Source organism: Oncorhynchus kisutch, linkage group LG16 (genome assembly GCF_002021735.2).
Source record: "Oncorhynchus kisutch isolate 150728-3 linkage group LG16, Okis_V2, whole genome shotgun sequence".
In the NCBI taxonomy this organism is placed as follows: domain Eukaryota; kingdom Metazoa; phylum Chordata; class Actinopteri; order Salmoniformes; family Salmonidae; genus Oncorhynchus; species Oncorhynchus kisutch.
The window spans coordinates 14,294,106-14,307,621 of NC_034189.2; positions in this window are offsets into that span (position 1 = coordinate 14,294,106).

The following is a 13,516-nucleotide window of genomic DNA, read 5'->3' on the forward strand; positions in this document are numbered from 1 at the left end:
CTTCTTCCATTTTCTAATAATTGCTCCAACAGTTGATGCCTTCTCACCAAGCTGCTTGCCTATTGTCCTGTAGCCCATCCCAGCCTTGTGCAGGTCTACAATTTTTTTTTTTTCTCTGATGTCCTTACACAGCTCTCTAGTCTTGGCCATTGTGGAGAGGTTGGAGTCTGTTTGATTGAGTGTGTGGACAGTTAACGAGTTTAAACAGGTGCAGTTAATACAGTTAATGAGTGGAGAACAGGAGGGCTTTTTAAAGGAGGAGGGCTTCTTCTTGCCCGTTTTAAGCGCAATATTTTGTCACGAAAAGATGCTCGACTATGCATATAATTGTCAGCTTTGGAAAGAAAACACTCTAAGGTTTCCAAAACTGCAAAGATATTATCTGTGAGTGCCACAGAACTCCATGCTACAGGCGAAACCAAGATGATACTTTAACCAGGAAATGGGCAGAATTTTCGAAGCTCTGTTTTCTATTGTCTCCTTATATGGCTGTGAATGCGCCGGGAATGAGCCTGCCCTTCCTATCGTTTCTCCAAGGTGTCTGCAGCATTGTGACGTATTTGTAGGCATATCATTGGAAGATTGGCCATAAGAGACTACATTTACCACGGGTCCGCCCTGTGTCCTTTGTGTAAATTGGTGCGTAATCTTCAGCCGCAGGCATTTTCTCCTGGGATTCAGAGGTGAAAGCACACTTCCACGAATGATATATCATCGAAGAGATATGTGAAAAACACCTTGAGGATTGGTCCTAAACAACGTTTGCCATGTTTCAGTCGATATTATGGAGTTAATTTGGAAAAAAGTTAGGCGTTTTGAAGACTGAATTTCATTTTTTTTTGGTAGCCAAACGTGACGCACCAAACGGAGCAATTTCTCCTAAACAAATCATCTTTCAGGAAAAACGGAGCATTTGCTATCTAACTGAGAGTCTCCTCATTGAAAACATCTGAAGTTCTTCAAAGGTGATGATTTTATTTGAATGATTTTCTGGTTTTTGTACACAAATGCTTATTTTGCAATGGTTGAGAAGCATATTTTGAAAATCTGAGATGACAGTGTTGTTAACAAAAGGCTAAGCTTGAGAGCTAGCATATTCATTTCATTTGCGATTTTCATGAATAGTTAACGTTGTGTTATGCTAATGAGATGCGGGGATAATTACACTCCTGGATACAGGTTTTTTTCGTAGCTAAACGTGACGCACCAAACGGAGCGATTTCTCCTAAACAAATAATCTTTCAGGAAAAACTGAGCATTTGCTATCTAACTGAGAGTCTCCTCATTGAAAACATCTGAAGTTCTTGAAAGGTAATGATTTTATTTGAATGATTTTCTGGTTTTTGTGAAAATATTGCCTGCTAATGCTAACGCTAAATGCTACGCTAGGTGCGCTAGCTGTTACACAAATGCTTATTTTGCAATGGTTGAGAAGCATATTTTGAAAATCTGAGATGACAGTGTTGTTAACAAAAGGCTAAGCTTGAGAGCTAGCATATTAATTTCATTTAATTTGCGATTTTCATGAATAGTTAACGTTGCGTTATGGTAATGAGCTTGAGACTGTATTCACGATCCCGGATCCGGGATGGCTCGACGCAACAGGTTAACCTTTTGTGACTAGGGGGCAGTATTTTCATTTTTGGAAAAATAACGTTCCCGTAGTAAACGGGATATTTTGTCAGGACAAGATGCTAGAATATGCATATAATTGACAGCTTAGGATAGAAAACACTCTAGACTCTAAAGTCTAAAAATATTGTCTGTGAGTATAACAGAACTGATATTGCAGGCGAAAGCCTGAGAAAAATCCAATCCGGAGGTGACTCATCTTTTGAAAGCTCTGCGTTCCAATGCGTCCCTATTGAGCAGTGAATGGGCTATCAACCAGATTACTCTTTCTCCATATTCCCCAAGGTGTCTACAGCATTGTGACATATTTTTTTGTATTTATGTTGAAGAATACCCGTAAGCGGCTACATTGCGCAACTGGTCACATGATGGCTCCCAAAGTGATTCTCGCGTAAAATACAGAGGTAGCCATTATTCCAATCTGTCACGTTTCTTCAAAATCGAACCCAGAAGCAGACCAGGACAAGGAGAGTAGGAAGAAGGTGAGTATTTATTTACAAGTGAATGTGAGTGGGTAGATACATCCAGGTGGCGTAGCGGGCAGCGGTGGTGAGTTGATGGGAGTAAATAGGTGGATCCAATGGGGAAGCGGAATCCTCCGATGACCAGGCGGGAATGGGGTAAATGATCCGGGTGAGTAACTGAAGACAGAACAAACGGAGGTAAGTTGAAGGCAAGCAAAACGTACAAAACAACAAAACAAATTCTATCCAAATTGAGGCTGATACTATGGCACAACATACTGTTCATGGCTAACGATCCGGCAGGGAATGGATGTCAGGTCAGAGCTTTTGAAGGGGAGAGGTGATGATCAGGACAGGTGTGCAGATTACTGATGGGATACAGGTGCGGGTGAACATCGATCTCCCAACAAGCTAATTTGCCCGGCAACCAGACAGGGTGCGTTCCAGGACACCGGAAACACACTCCAGGACAGAAACACAGGCAAACACAGACTCAGGAAGCGGGGTTCGTGACACAATCGGTCCTACTGAAAAACCAATTGTCCCGGTGGATATATTATCGAATAGATATTTGAAAAACACCTTGAGGATTGATTATAAACAACGTTTGCCATGTTTCTGTCGATATTATGGAGCTCATTTGGAATATTTTTCGGCGTTTTCTTGACTGCAAATACGGGGGATTTCTCAGCCAAACGTGAAGAACAAACAGAGCTATTTCGCTGACAAAAATAATATTTTTGGAAAAAAGGAACATTGGCTATCTAACTGGGAGTCTTGTGATTGAAAACATCCGAAGCTCATCAAAGGTAAACAATTTAATTTGATTGCTTTTCTGATTTCCGTGACCAAGTTACCTGCTGCTAGCTTGACAAAATGCTATGCTAGGCTATCGATAAACTTACACAAATGCTTGTCTAGCTTCGGCTGTAAAGCATATTTAGAAAATCTGAGATGACAGGGTGATTAACAAAATGCTAAACTGTGTCTCAATATATTTCACTTGTGATTTTCATGAATAGGAATATTTTCTAGGAATATTTATATCCGTTGCGTTATGCTAATTAGTGTCAGTCAATGATTACGCTCCCGCACACGGGATGGGGAGTCACAGAGGTTAATCTTCACCTTTAATAATAATTAAGCTTTTGCAATAGCATTTTGACTTTCAACATTTCAGTATCTCTAATGAAACGTTGAGAGGTGTCAACATTTCGCAACTGAGATCTTTTATAGCAAAGATCCACCCCCCTAGTCGACATGACAAAACACAGATAACAGGAACTTTCACAAGGAAAGATTTTACTTGAGAGAGGGGTATCCCATCGCCAGACAGCATTGGCTATAAATTATTGTTCAGTTTGGTCTCCTAAACGAAGCTCACAAGCATATTATGAAAATAAAACATCTTATCTATGTTACCCAACTAATTCTGATTCATCCCAAACAATGCCAAGAGTGGGCAAAGCTGTCATCAAGGCAAAGGGTTGCTCCTTGGAAGAATCTCAAATATGTATATTTTTTTAACACTTTTTTGGTTTCTACATGATTCCATATGTGTTATTTCATAGTTGCTATCTCTTCACTATTATTCTACAAATAAAGAAATAGTACAAATAAAGAAAAACCCTGAAATGAGTAGGTGTGTCCAAACTTTTGACGGGTGCTGTATATATACATTGCATTCGAAATGTATTCAGACCCCTATACTTCCCCCATTTTGTTACGTTACAGATTTATTCTAAAATGGATTAAAGAAATTACAATTATCATCAATTTCACAAAATACCCCATAAAGTAAAAACAACAGAACATCTGTCACTGTCCCAATACTTGAATATACAATGAGCTCCAAAAGTATGTACATTTACAGAACATTAATTATGGTTATTACAAATTTAAGCAACTAAAAGCAGGTAAATATTTAGTTGCTAATACATTAGGTACAGTTACCGTAGGTCATGGGGTAAGAATGTAATCTAATCTAATCTATTGTAAGTCATGTGTGTAAACCACAGTATCTCATTTGTAACTTTGGATATTCAAGATAATTTATTTAATAATTACTGGAATAATCATTTGATCAAATGTATTATAATTAACTTAGTTATCCTATCCAAACAAATCCAAATGAAATGTTTTATATAGAGATGCCTTTAATGAACTCTATCAGTAGTTATCTTATCTGTTGTACCAGTCCCATATCAACAATAGTATTGTAACCACCCTGGGTTATTAATGCGGAAATCTACTCTGCCGCACGAGCATGCTTTTGCGGCACAGTCGATAGCGCACCGAACCTCGGGCTCAAAGGTCGAGGGTTCGAGACCTGCTCCCTGCTGTTTCATTACAGTATTAAATCAACAGTCAGTGGCTATGTTCTCATTCTGAAAGTCATCTAACTCGGAAACTTCAAGGACCCAAACACTTGTAACGGAACTCAAGGCTACAGATAATTCCTTATTTTAGCTTTATTTACTTGACTAAATAAGTTGGAAAATGAGGTAGTTAACAGAGTAAGGCAAGGTAGCATCTAATGGAATACTACACGGTTATTGAGGTAAGAATCGCCACAGGTCAACATACCTGAACTTCTGTACATGAACTCAGCAAATACAACTGTACAGTACCAGTCAAAAGTTTGGACATACCTACTCATTCCTGGGTTTTTCTTAATTTGTACTACTATAATTTGTACTATTTTCTACATTTTAGAATGTAAAAAGTGAAGACATCAAAACTATGAAAGGACATATGGAATCATGTATAAACTAAAAAAGTGTTAAACAAATCCAAATGTATTTTATCTGTGAGATTCTTCAACGTAAACACCCTTTGCCTTGACAGCTTTGCATACTTTTGACTGAAACAGCGGTCCACCCTGTTTGAAACAGGATTGGGCCTTCCCCAAACTGTTGCCACAAAGTTGGAAGCACGGAATGTTCTAGAATGTGCTGTAGTGTTAACATTTATCTTCACTGGAACTAATGGACCAGACCTGAACCATGAAAAAAAGCCCAGACCATTAATCCTCCTCCACCAAACTTTACAGTATGCATTCGGCATCCGCCAAACCAAGACTTGTCTGTCAGACTGACAGTTGGTGAAGCGTGATTCATCATTCCAGAGAACGCATTTCCACTGCTCCATAGTCCAATGGCGGCGAGTTTTACAGCACTCAAGCCGAGTCTTGGCTTTGCGCATGGTGATCCTAGCCTTGTTTGCAGCTGCTCAGCCATGGAAACCCATTTCATGAAGCTCCCGACGAACAGTTTGTCCCCTGACGTTGCTTCCAGAGGCAGTTTGGAAATCGGTAGTGAGTGTTGCAACCAAGAGCAAACCATTTTTACAGGCTATGTGCTTCAGCAATCCTGTTCTGTGAGCTTGTGTGGTCTACAACTTCCTACCACTGAGCCGTTGTTGCTCCTAGACGTTTCCACTTCACAATATCAGCACCTAGAGTTGACCAGGGAAGCTCTAGCAGGGCAGAAATTTGATGAACTGACTTGTTGGAAAGGTGGAATCCTATGACGGTGCCACGTTGAAAGTCACTGAGTTCTTCAGCAAGGACATTCTACTGCCAATGTTTGTTAAGGAGATAGCACACCGCCATGCAATCTTTTACACACCTGTCAGCAATGGGTGTGGCTGAAATAGCCGAATCCACTAATTAGAAGGGGTGTCCATATATACTGTGACAATTCTCTTCAGGTTTAGGAGAGTTTGTACACAAATGCAGTGGGAGACCTATACAAAATAACACCAGAGAGAGTTCTATCAAACAGGATAGTACTTTAATGTTTGTTTCTGGAGCACCCCAGGTCGCAGACTTGGTCGAGGATAGCAGGGTTAGGTACACAAATCGGGTTCTCGGTAGATCCGAGTCCAAAACTGCCAACAGGTAAGTCCAAACAGTCCAGGGGTCTCATTTATAAAACTGTGTGGAGGATTCAAGTTAAAAGGTGGCGTACTGACAAAACACAGAAAGTGCTTACTCACAAAAATATTCTGATTGATAACACAGTGCGCACACATGTCCCATGCCGGTTTCCCTTTATAAATCAGAATCAACTGTAAATTTGGCACACATGAGCAAGCGTCTTGTCCCACCCTTTTAACGGCCATAGTTGTTTGTAAATAGTCAGTGAAACGCCCATAATTAATATTCATCCATACTGACTGCATGATGACAATGACTGCAAATCCTGACAGAAAGGCAGGTGAAAAGAAAGTTATTGTAGGCGAGGTTGAAGCAAGAAAATATATATTGTTTGGTGGACACAGTGTGGGCATTACAAATGACAAAAAGGCGTTAGAGTGGCAGCCGATGTGAAAGAAGGTTGGACCCTTTAAAAAAAGAAAAGAAAAGAGGCCAAAAGGTGCATAGCCTTATACAGACAAAGTGTTTGTGAAACAGTCGGGGGAAAGGGGACACCGGAACTAAAACCCCTTGATGAGCAACTTGCCAGTATTATAGGGGAATCCCTCCTGAATGGAGTAGTGACGGAGGTGGAGGGGAGACAGGCATGCAAAACACACCGGATGATCCAGGTATGTAATTAGTATTCCCTCGTTTGAAAAGAGGTCAACCAAATGCATTCAAGTTGTGTTTAAACATTTATTTACACAAACAATTGTGACATTTTCTATTGTTTTTAGTCGCTTTCTTGTTCCAGCAGGGTCAGTGGTGCTGCAGCTGAGCAGGAGCTGAGTGCGCCCATCCCCGCGTCACAACCCTCCAACAGTCGTGTCCTCACAGATGCAGTCCTGCAAACGCAAAGAGACACCATCAACGCTATTAACGAGGTTGCCAAGGAGTTGAAGTGGGACAGGCACGACTTGGTTTCTGCAGGTGCTTCTCTGTAAAGCTGGGCCCACTACAGCACAGAGATCCAAGAGAACAGTTTGTCCTACTTAGTTTGTCCTACTGTTCACATAATTTATGAGAATACATTTCAAAACATGCAAGTATTATTTAATAATTACAGATCCAATTAAATATGATTCCCGATTAACTGTACAACATATTTGAGGGGTTCTTTTGCAAAAACAGATATCTACGTTTGTATTTATTAATCTAAATCATGTTTTTTTGTGGCGTTTTTTGTCTGCAATCTAGGGAACTCTTCATATATAATACGTGAGAGGTAATATTTGGATTTATTTTACACAATGGTATCAATTTCAAATCGTTTCTAAAGTTTAATTCTTCTGCCATAGAAGTCGCAGTTTCTCATTTCTCCAGTTTATGTGTAGTTTATGTGCACCCGAGCCCAGGTGTGTCCCATTTCGCTGACGACATTCCCGGCTCTGCCCACCGACATCCTATTAAGGAAAACAAGAGAAAAGAGAAAGAATTCGGCAGACAGAATGGGAGGTTTGTCACAATGTCGAAAGAGCACATTCTACATTGTCACCTCACTCAAAATGTTTTATTTTTGGGGCAGCTAAAATCCTAATTTGGTATAACAGCAATCTGCATTATCCTCATGATTCCTGTCACGAAAGTGTCTGCCTTTCCCCTGTTTCTCTGTGATGAGCGAGTCAAATGTGTTCTGATCATACAACATTTCAAAATGCAATTGCGGGAAAAACACAGCTTTGGAAGATTCATCCTCGTGTCCCTGAGTAGGGTCCAGCTTTCTGTAGGGTCTCAGCTTTCTTTATTTCTCAACATATAGCATAATACCAACTATTCTACAACCAAGATATGATATGGCTTTGAGATTTTTTTATTTTACCTTTAACTAGGCAAGTCAGTTAAAACCTCTAATGACTCCCCATCCCGCATGAGGGAGCGTAATCATCGACTGACACTAATTAGCATAACGCAACGGATATAAATATTCCTAGAAAGTATTCCTATTCATGAAAATCACAAATGAAATATATTGAGACATAGCTTAGCCTTTTGTTCATCACCCTGTCATCTCAGATTTTCAAAATATGCTTTACAGCCAAAGCTAGACAAGCATTTGTGTAAGTTTATCGATAGCCTAGCATAGCATTTTGTCCAGCTAGCAGCAGGTAACTTGGTCACGGAAATCAGAAAAGCAATCAAATTAAATAATTTACCTTTGATGAGCTTCGTGTTGTTTTCACTCAGGAGACTCCCAGTTAGATAGAAAATGTTCCTTTTTTCAAAAAATATTATTTTTGTAGGCGAAATAGCTCCATTTGTTCTTCACGTTTGGCTGAGAAATCGCCCGGAAATTGCAGTCACGAAAACGGCGAAAAAGATTCCAAATTAGCTCCATAATATCGACAGAAACATGGCAAACGTTGTTTATAATCAATCCTCAAGGTGTTTTTCAAATATCTATTCGATAATATATCCATCGGGACAATTAGTTTTTCAGTAGGACCGATTGGAGTAATGCCTACCTCTGTATTTTACGCGAGAATCTCTCTGGGAGCATCAGGTGACCACTTGCGCAATGTAGCCGCTTACGGGTATTCTTCAACATAAATGCTATAGACACCTTCGGGAATACAGAGAAAGAGTAATCTGGTTGATAGCCCATTCACTGCTCAATAGGGACGCATAGGAACGCAGCCCTTTCAAAACCTGAGGCACTTCCGGATTGGATTTTTCTCAGGCTTTCGCCTGCAACATCAGTTCCTCTATACTCACAGACAATATTTTTACAGTTTTGGAAACTTTAGAGTGTTTTCTATCCTAAGCTGTCAATTATATGCATATTCTAGCATCTTGTCCTGACAAAATATCCCGTTTACTACGGGAACGTTTTTTTCCCAAAAAAGAAAATACTGACCCCTAGTCACAACAGGTTAGAACAAATTCTTATTTTCAATGACGGCCGAGAAACAGTGGGTTTTTACCTTGTCAGCTCAGGGATTTGATCTTGCAACCTTTTGGTTACTAGTCCAATGATCAAACCACTAGGCTACCTGTCGCCCCAATGGGTATGGAAAAGCGTGCGCGTGAAATACGCAACAGCTATTGCAAGGGCATAGGTCTCATGGGTAGTAGCCTACAACTGCCATGTTTATTTTAGGACATAGAAGAACAAGGTGTTTTGCTGATTATATGTGAATTGTGTTCTGCTGCTTGATGACTGTAAATGAGCATTCAGACAAGTCTTCCTGATTGAACTTTCAAGTTGGTGGCGTGCAGTGATGTGGGCTGGTGTGGATAAAATGTCCAAGGCCGAATTCTTGTCCCAGTCCGACCCTGGATACCATGATTGAAAAGTAACCAGTTTTTATTTTCTGCTCGTGGCGCGCTGTGTGGACAATTGAATGCTTAATTTTCTTCTAACGTTGCAAGACAGTCGAGTGAGTTTTGATATTAAAATTGCTGGATGTGAAAAACGTTCTGTAGAACATTGGCTATTTATAGAATTTGCATCAGGGACGACACAAACACACAACGTGTGTCGTGCCAAAGGGTAACTTTTAATCCAAGGATACTTATCCTCACAGGGTACACCAAATTGTAGATGACGTTCCCCACCTAGAATATATGAATGAGATAATAGAATTGTTAAACCAGTGCTACCAACATGTAGATAATGTTTCTCACATAGACACTACAGTGAAAATATGTATAAGATAATGGACTTCTACACAGGGCTCTACACTCTCTTCTCATGCCTTCCTCATGAGTATCACTTTGTGAACATGAACAAGAACTGGACTGAAGCACAAGCCTACTGCAGAGATAAGTACACTGACCTGGTCACCATAGACAACAGGGAGGATATAAGTAAATTGATAAATACTTTTATTGTGCAAAGAGTCTGCAAAGCTGTCATCAAAAGGTGGCTACTTTGAAGAATCTAAAATCTAAAATATATTTGATTTGTTTAACACTTTTTTGCGTACTACATGATTCCATATGTGTATTTCATCGTTTTGATATCTTCAGTATTATTATACAATGTAGAAAATAGTAAAAATAAAGAAAAACCCTTGAGTGAGTAGGTGTGTCCAAACTTTTGACTGGGCTGTACGTTAGCCAGTTATCCACACTTGCTGCTGGGACTGTCAGTGGCAACTCAAGAGTAAGAACTGCATCAGGCTTCAGTACAAGAAACTTGGCATAAGTTCGAGTTTCAGCAGGTTCTCAAAGCACTCTTTGTGGTCAAACTTTGGTTTCATCCTCAGCTTGGGAAATTAATGTAACCCACTTCCCCTTAAATCTTCCTTTTTGGGGAAGTTAAACAACTGCTGTAAATTGTGTTTACACCCAAAGACAAAGTAACAAGCCATTCTTGCTTACCGGTAACTAGCTAGCTATCTATCTGACCTTTTGCTTGCCGAATCCGAAGATATGGTGAGGACTGACAGGTTATGAGCTGTACACATTCAAATTAGGGCGGGGAATTAAGTATATATTGGACGTATTACAATGAGTAGGTGAGCTGACATCATCTCACTTGAGGCAAAGCAAAACCAAGTCATTCAGCTCAACAGACAGCAATAAAATAGGTTTTTCAGTCTCTAGTGATAGTAAATACCCTTGACATATTTAAAATGTTAATTCAATTCAATTAAAATGTAGTGTTCCCTGTGCATTCACCTTAATGTATTTTATTTAAATGTTTGATGTGTCTCAGTTCAAAGACAGACAGGTCTTCAAATTATGTGTCTTAATAGATTTAATGTTGAAAACATGTTTTTTAAACATATCATACCCCATAGTTTGTAAAACACTGTTGATTTGAACCCTACTGCTGTGATGAGTAGTGTTGCTGAATTCAATGTACAATGTTATCTATTAAACATGACATTACAGTACGGTAATATAAAGTTGCTGATTCTTAACTTCTAATCAACCATTTCAGACTCAGAATTGTCATACTTCAATAGTATTTCACTTCATTAATGTAATTACATCAACAGTAGTTTAAAGAGTAAGACAATTATTTGTTAACATGTTTATATACTGTATATCCATACTAGAGTATAAATGCAGTATGAAATGGAAATAATATCACTGTAAGAATGGTTTAAAAATACATTATAAACTATATTAAAATAATTATGAATCATAATAAGAAATAAAGTCATTAAAACATTTAAATAAAAATGTTACTATCTATCAATCACACAGTTTCATGTTAACATAGTGTACAATTAACATTGTGTACTCTTAGAAACTGAGAAATAACAAGAAAAGTAAATACATTGAATCAGTAACAAGAAAGGTGAAACATTTAGACATGTCTTGGAATTATAGTTTGAACAATTCATAACAGCATTAAGTGCGAAAACACAATCCAAATGCAATTTGACATAATGTATCATTATTACAAAATAACTACTGGCTAGAGTGTGAAAATTAGAATATAAGGGATATGAGACAGTAAGGAAAAACTAAGCGGACGTGACTGAGGTGAAAGACAATATTTAATATCCAAATTGGTTAGAATCAGGTGAACATTAGGGTTAAGAATAGGGTTACGTGCTATGATGTGTACAAACCCTGGATGACTGGCATCATGCTCTGTATTGAAGCTACTGGTGCAGCTATCTTGGCACTCCTCCCCAATTGTAAAAATATTTTGGAAGCTATAGAAATGCATTTATTAATGTCTACGTCCGTTTTGACATATTTATTCTATAACAGACACCTTAATGCATACTTTCAAATTATACTATGTAAGCTGAACATAAAATTTAAACAATATATTTTAAAAACATTCCGTAAAGTATTTATTTTTGGAGAGTACTAATGTTCCTGTCCCCACTACAACAAAACATACTTAAAAACATGTAATTTTGTCCTTGAACATTTTAATTGAAATACTGTATTATTCTATTCAATTCCATTGGAGGACTGCTCCTACTAGGGAGTGCCAATATGGCCGACCGGTGGCTTCAAAGTCTCTCAATAGCCAATAAATACTGTAGCATCAACAATCCAGGGTTTATATACGTCATTGGTTATGTGTTTGGTTAAGGTTAGGGGGTTGGTTAAGGATATAGTTAGGGTTACGGTAAGGGTTCGTTTTCAGGGTTTTGGCAAGTCGAGCTGTAAATGGGATGTTGGTCAGAAAAGTCCCCTTAGTCTCTACTGTAATAGTATTTACAGCTTCATACTCGGTTCAGTTTCTCCTTCTTACTTCTTCCCCTTTTCTTCTTTGTGGAAGATCTTCCCATCAGGCTGCTCCTTCCATCTCAGTTTGGCATCATCAGACATCCCCTTCCCAGTCAATTCCTTCTTTATCTGAGGAACACAAACAGAATTTTGTTTACTGGCTGGTCTACCAACTATGCAGTCACTGCATACCCCCTTATGTATGCATTCATAAACTATTTATGACAGTTATATAAGACATTATAAAATCAGTCATAGACAGTCATAAACATTATGGTCGTTATAGATAACAGGTAAATCTGTAGTCAATGGTATATAATTTAACCAGATACTGCAGTAACCCTTTATCACTTGTAACCCTCTATCACCACTAAAATGGCTGTAATATCTCAACGAGGAACAGAAGGTGAAATTCACCTGCTGCAAGATGGCCTCCTGAATGGCAGGATCAGTCAGGACCATGTTCTGGTATTTTGGGATCAGCTTCACTCGCACCACCTGCTGAGTCTTCGTCACTGCGGGAGCTAACAGAGACAGAGACGGAGCCAGAGACGGAGCCAGAGACGGCGCCAGAGACAGAGACAGAGCAGACCTAACTCACTCTATTAAATTAATCATAACAGGAACATTTTACATTAGCTAGAAATTAAAAAGGAAATGATCTTAACAGAGAAAAATGTCTTCTGTGTGCTACCTATATCCCCCCACTAGAATCCCCATACTTTAATGAAGACAGCTTCTCCATCCTGGAGGGGGAAATTCATCATTTCCAGGCCCAGGAACATGTACTAGTCTGTGGTGACCTAAATGCCAGAACTGTACAAGAACCTGACTGACACCCTCAGCACACAGGCGGACAAACTCCTACCTGGAAATGACAGCATTCCCTCCCCAATATGCACCCCAGGCACAACTAAGACAACATAACCAACAAAAACGGGTCACAACTCCCGCAGCTCTGTCACATGCTGGGTATGTACATAGTCAATGGTAGGCTTCGAGGGGACTTCTATGGTAGGTACACCTATAGCTCTTCCCTTGGCAGTAGTACTATAGACTCATTTATCACTGACCTCAACACAGAGTCTCTCAGAGCTTTCACAGTCAGACCACTGACACCCCTATCAGATCACAGCAAAATCACACTACAGGAACAGAGCAATGCTCAATAATGAGGCATCAAAGCCAAATGAGCTGAATAAAATTGAGAAATGCTATAGATGTCACGACTTCCGCCAAAGTCTGTCCCTCTCCTTGTTTCTAGCCATCGCCGATCCACTTTTCATTTTCATTTTGTTTTGTCTTTGTTTTACACACCTGGTTTCAATTCCCCAATTACACATTCATTATTTAA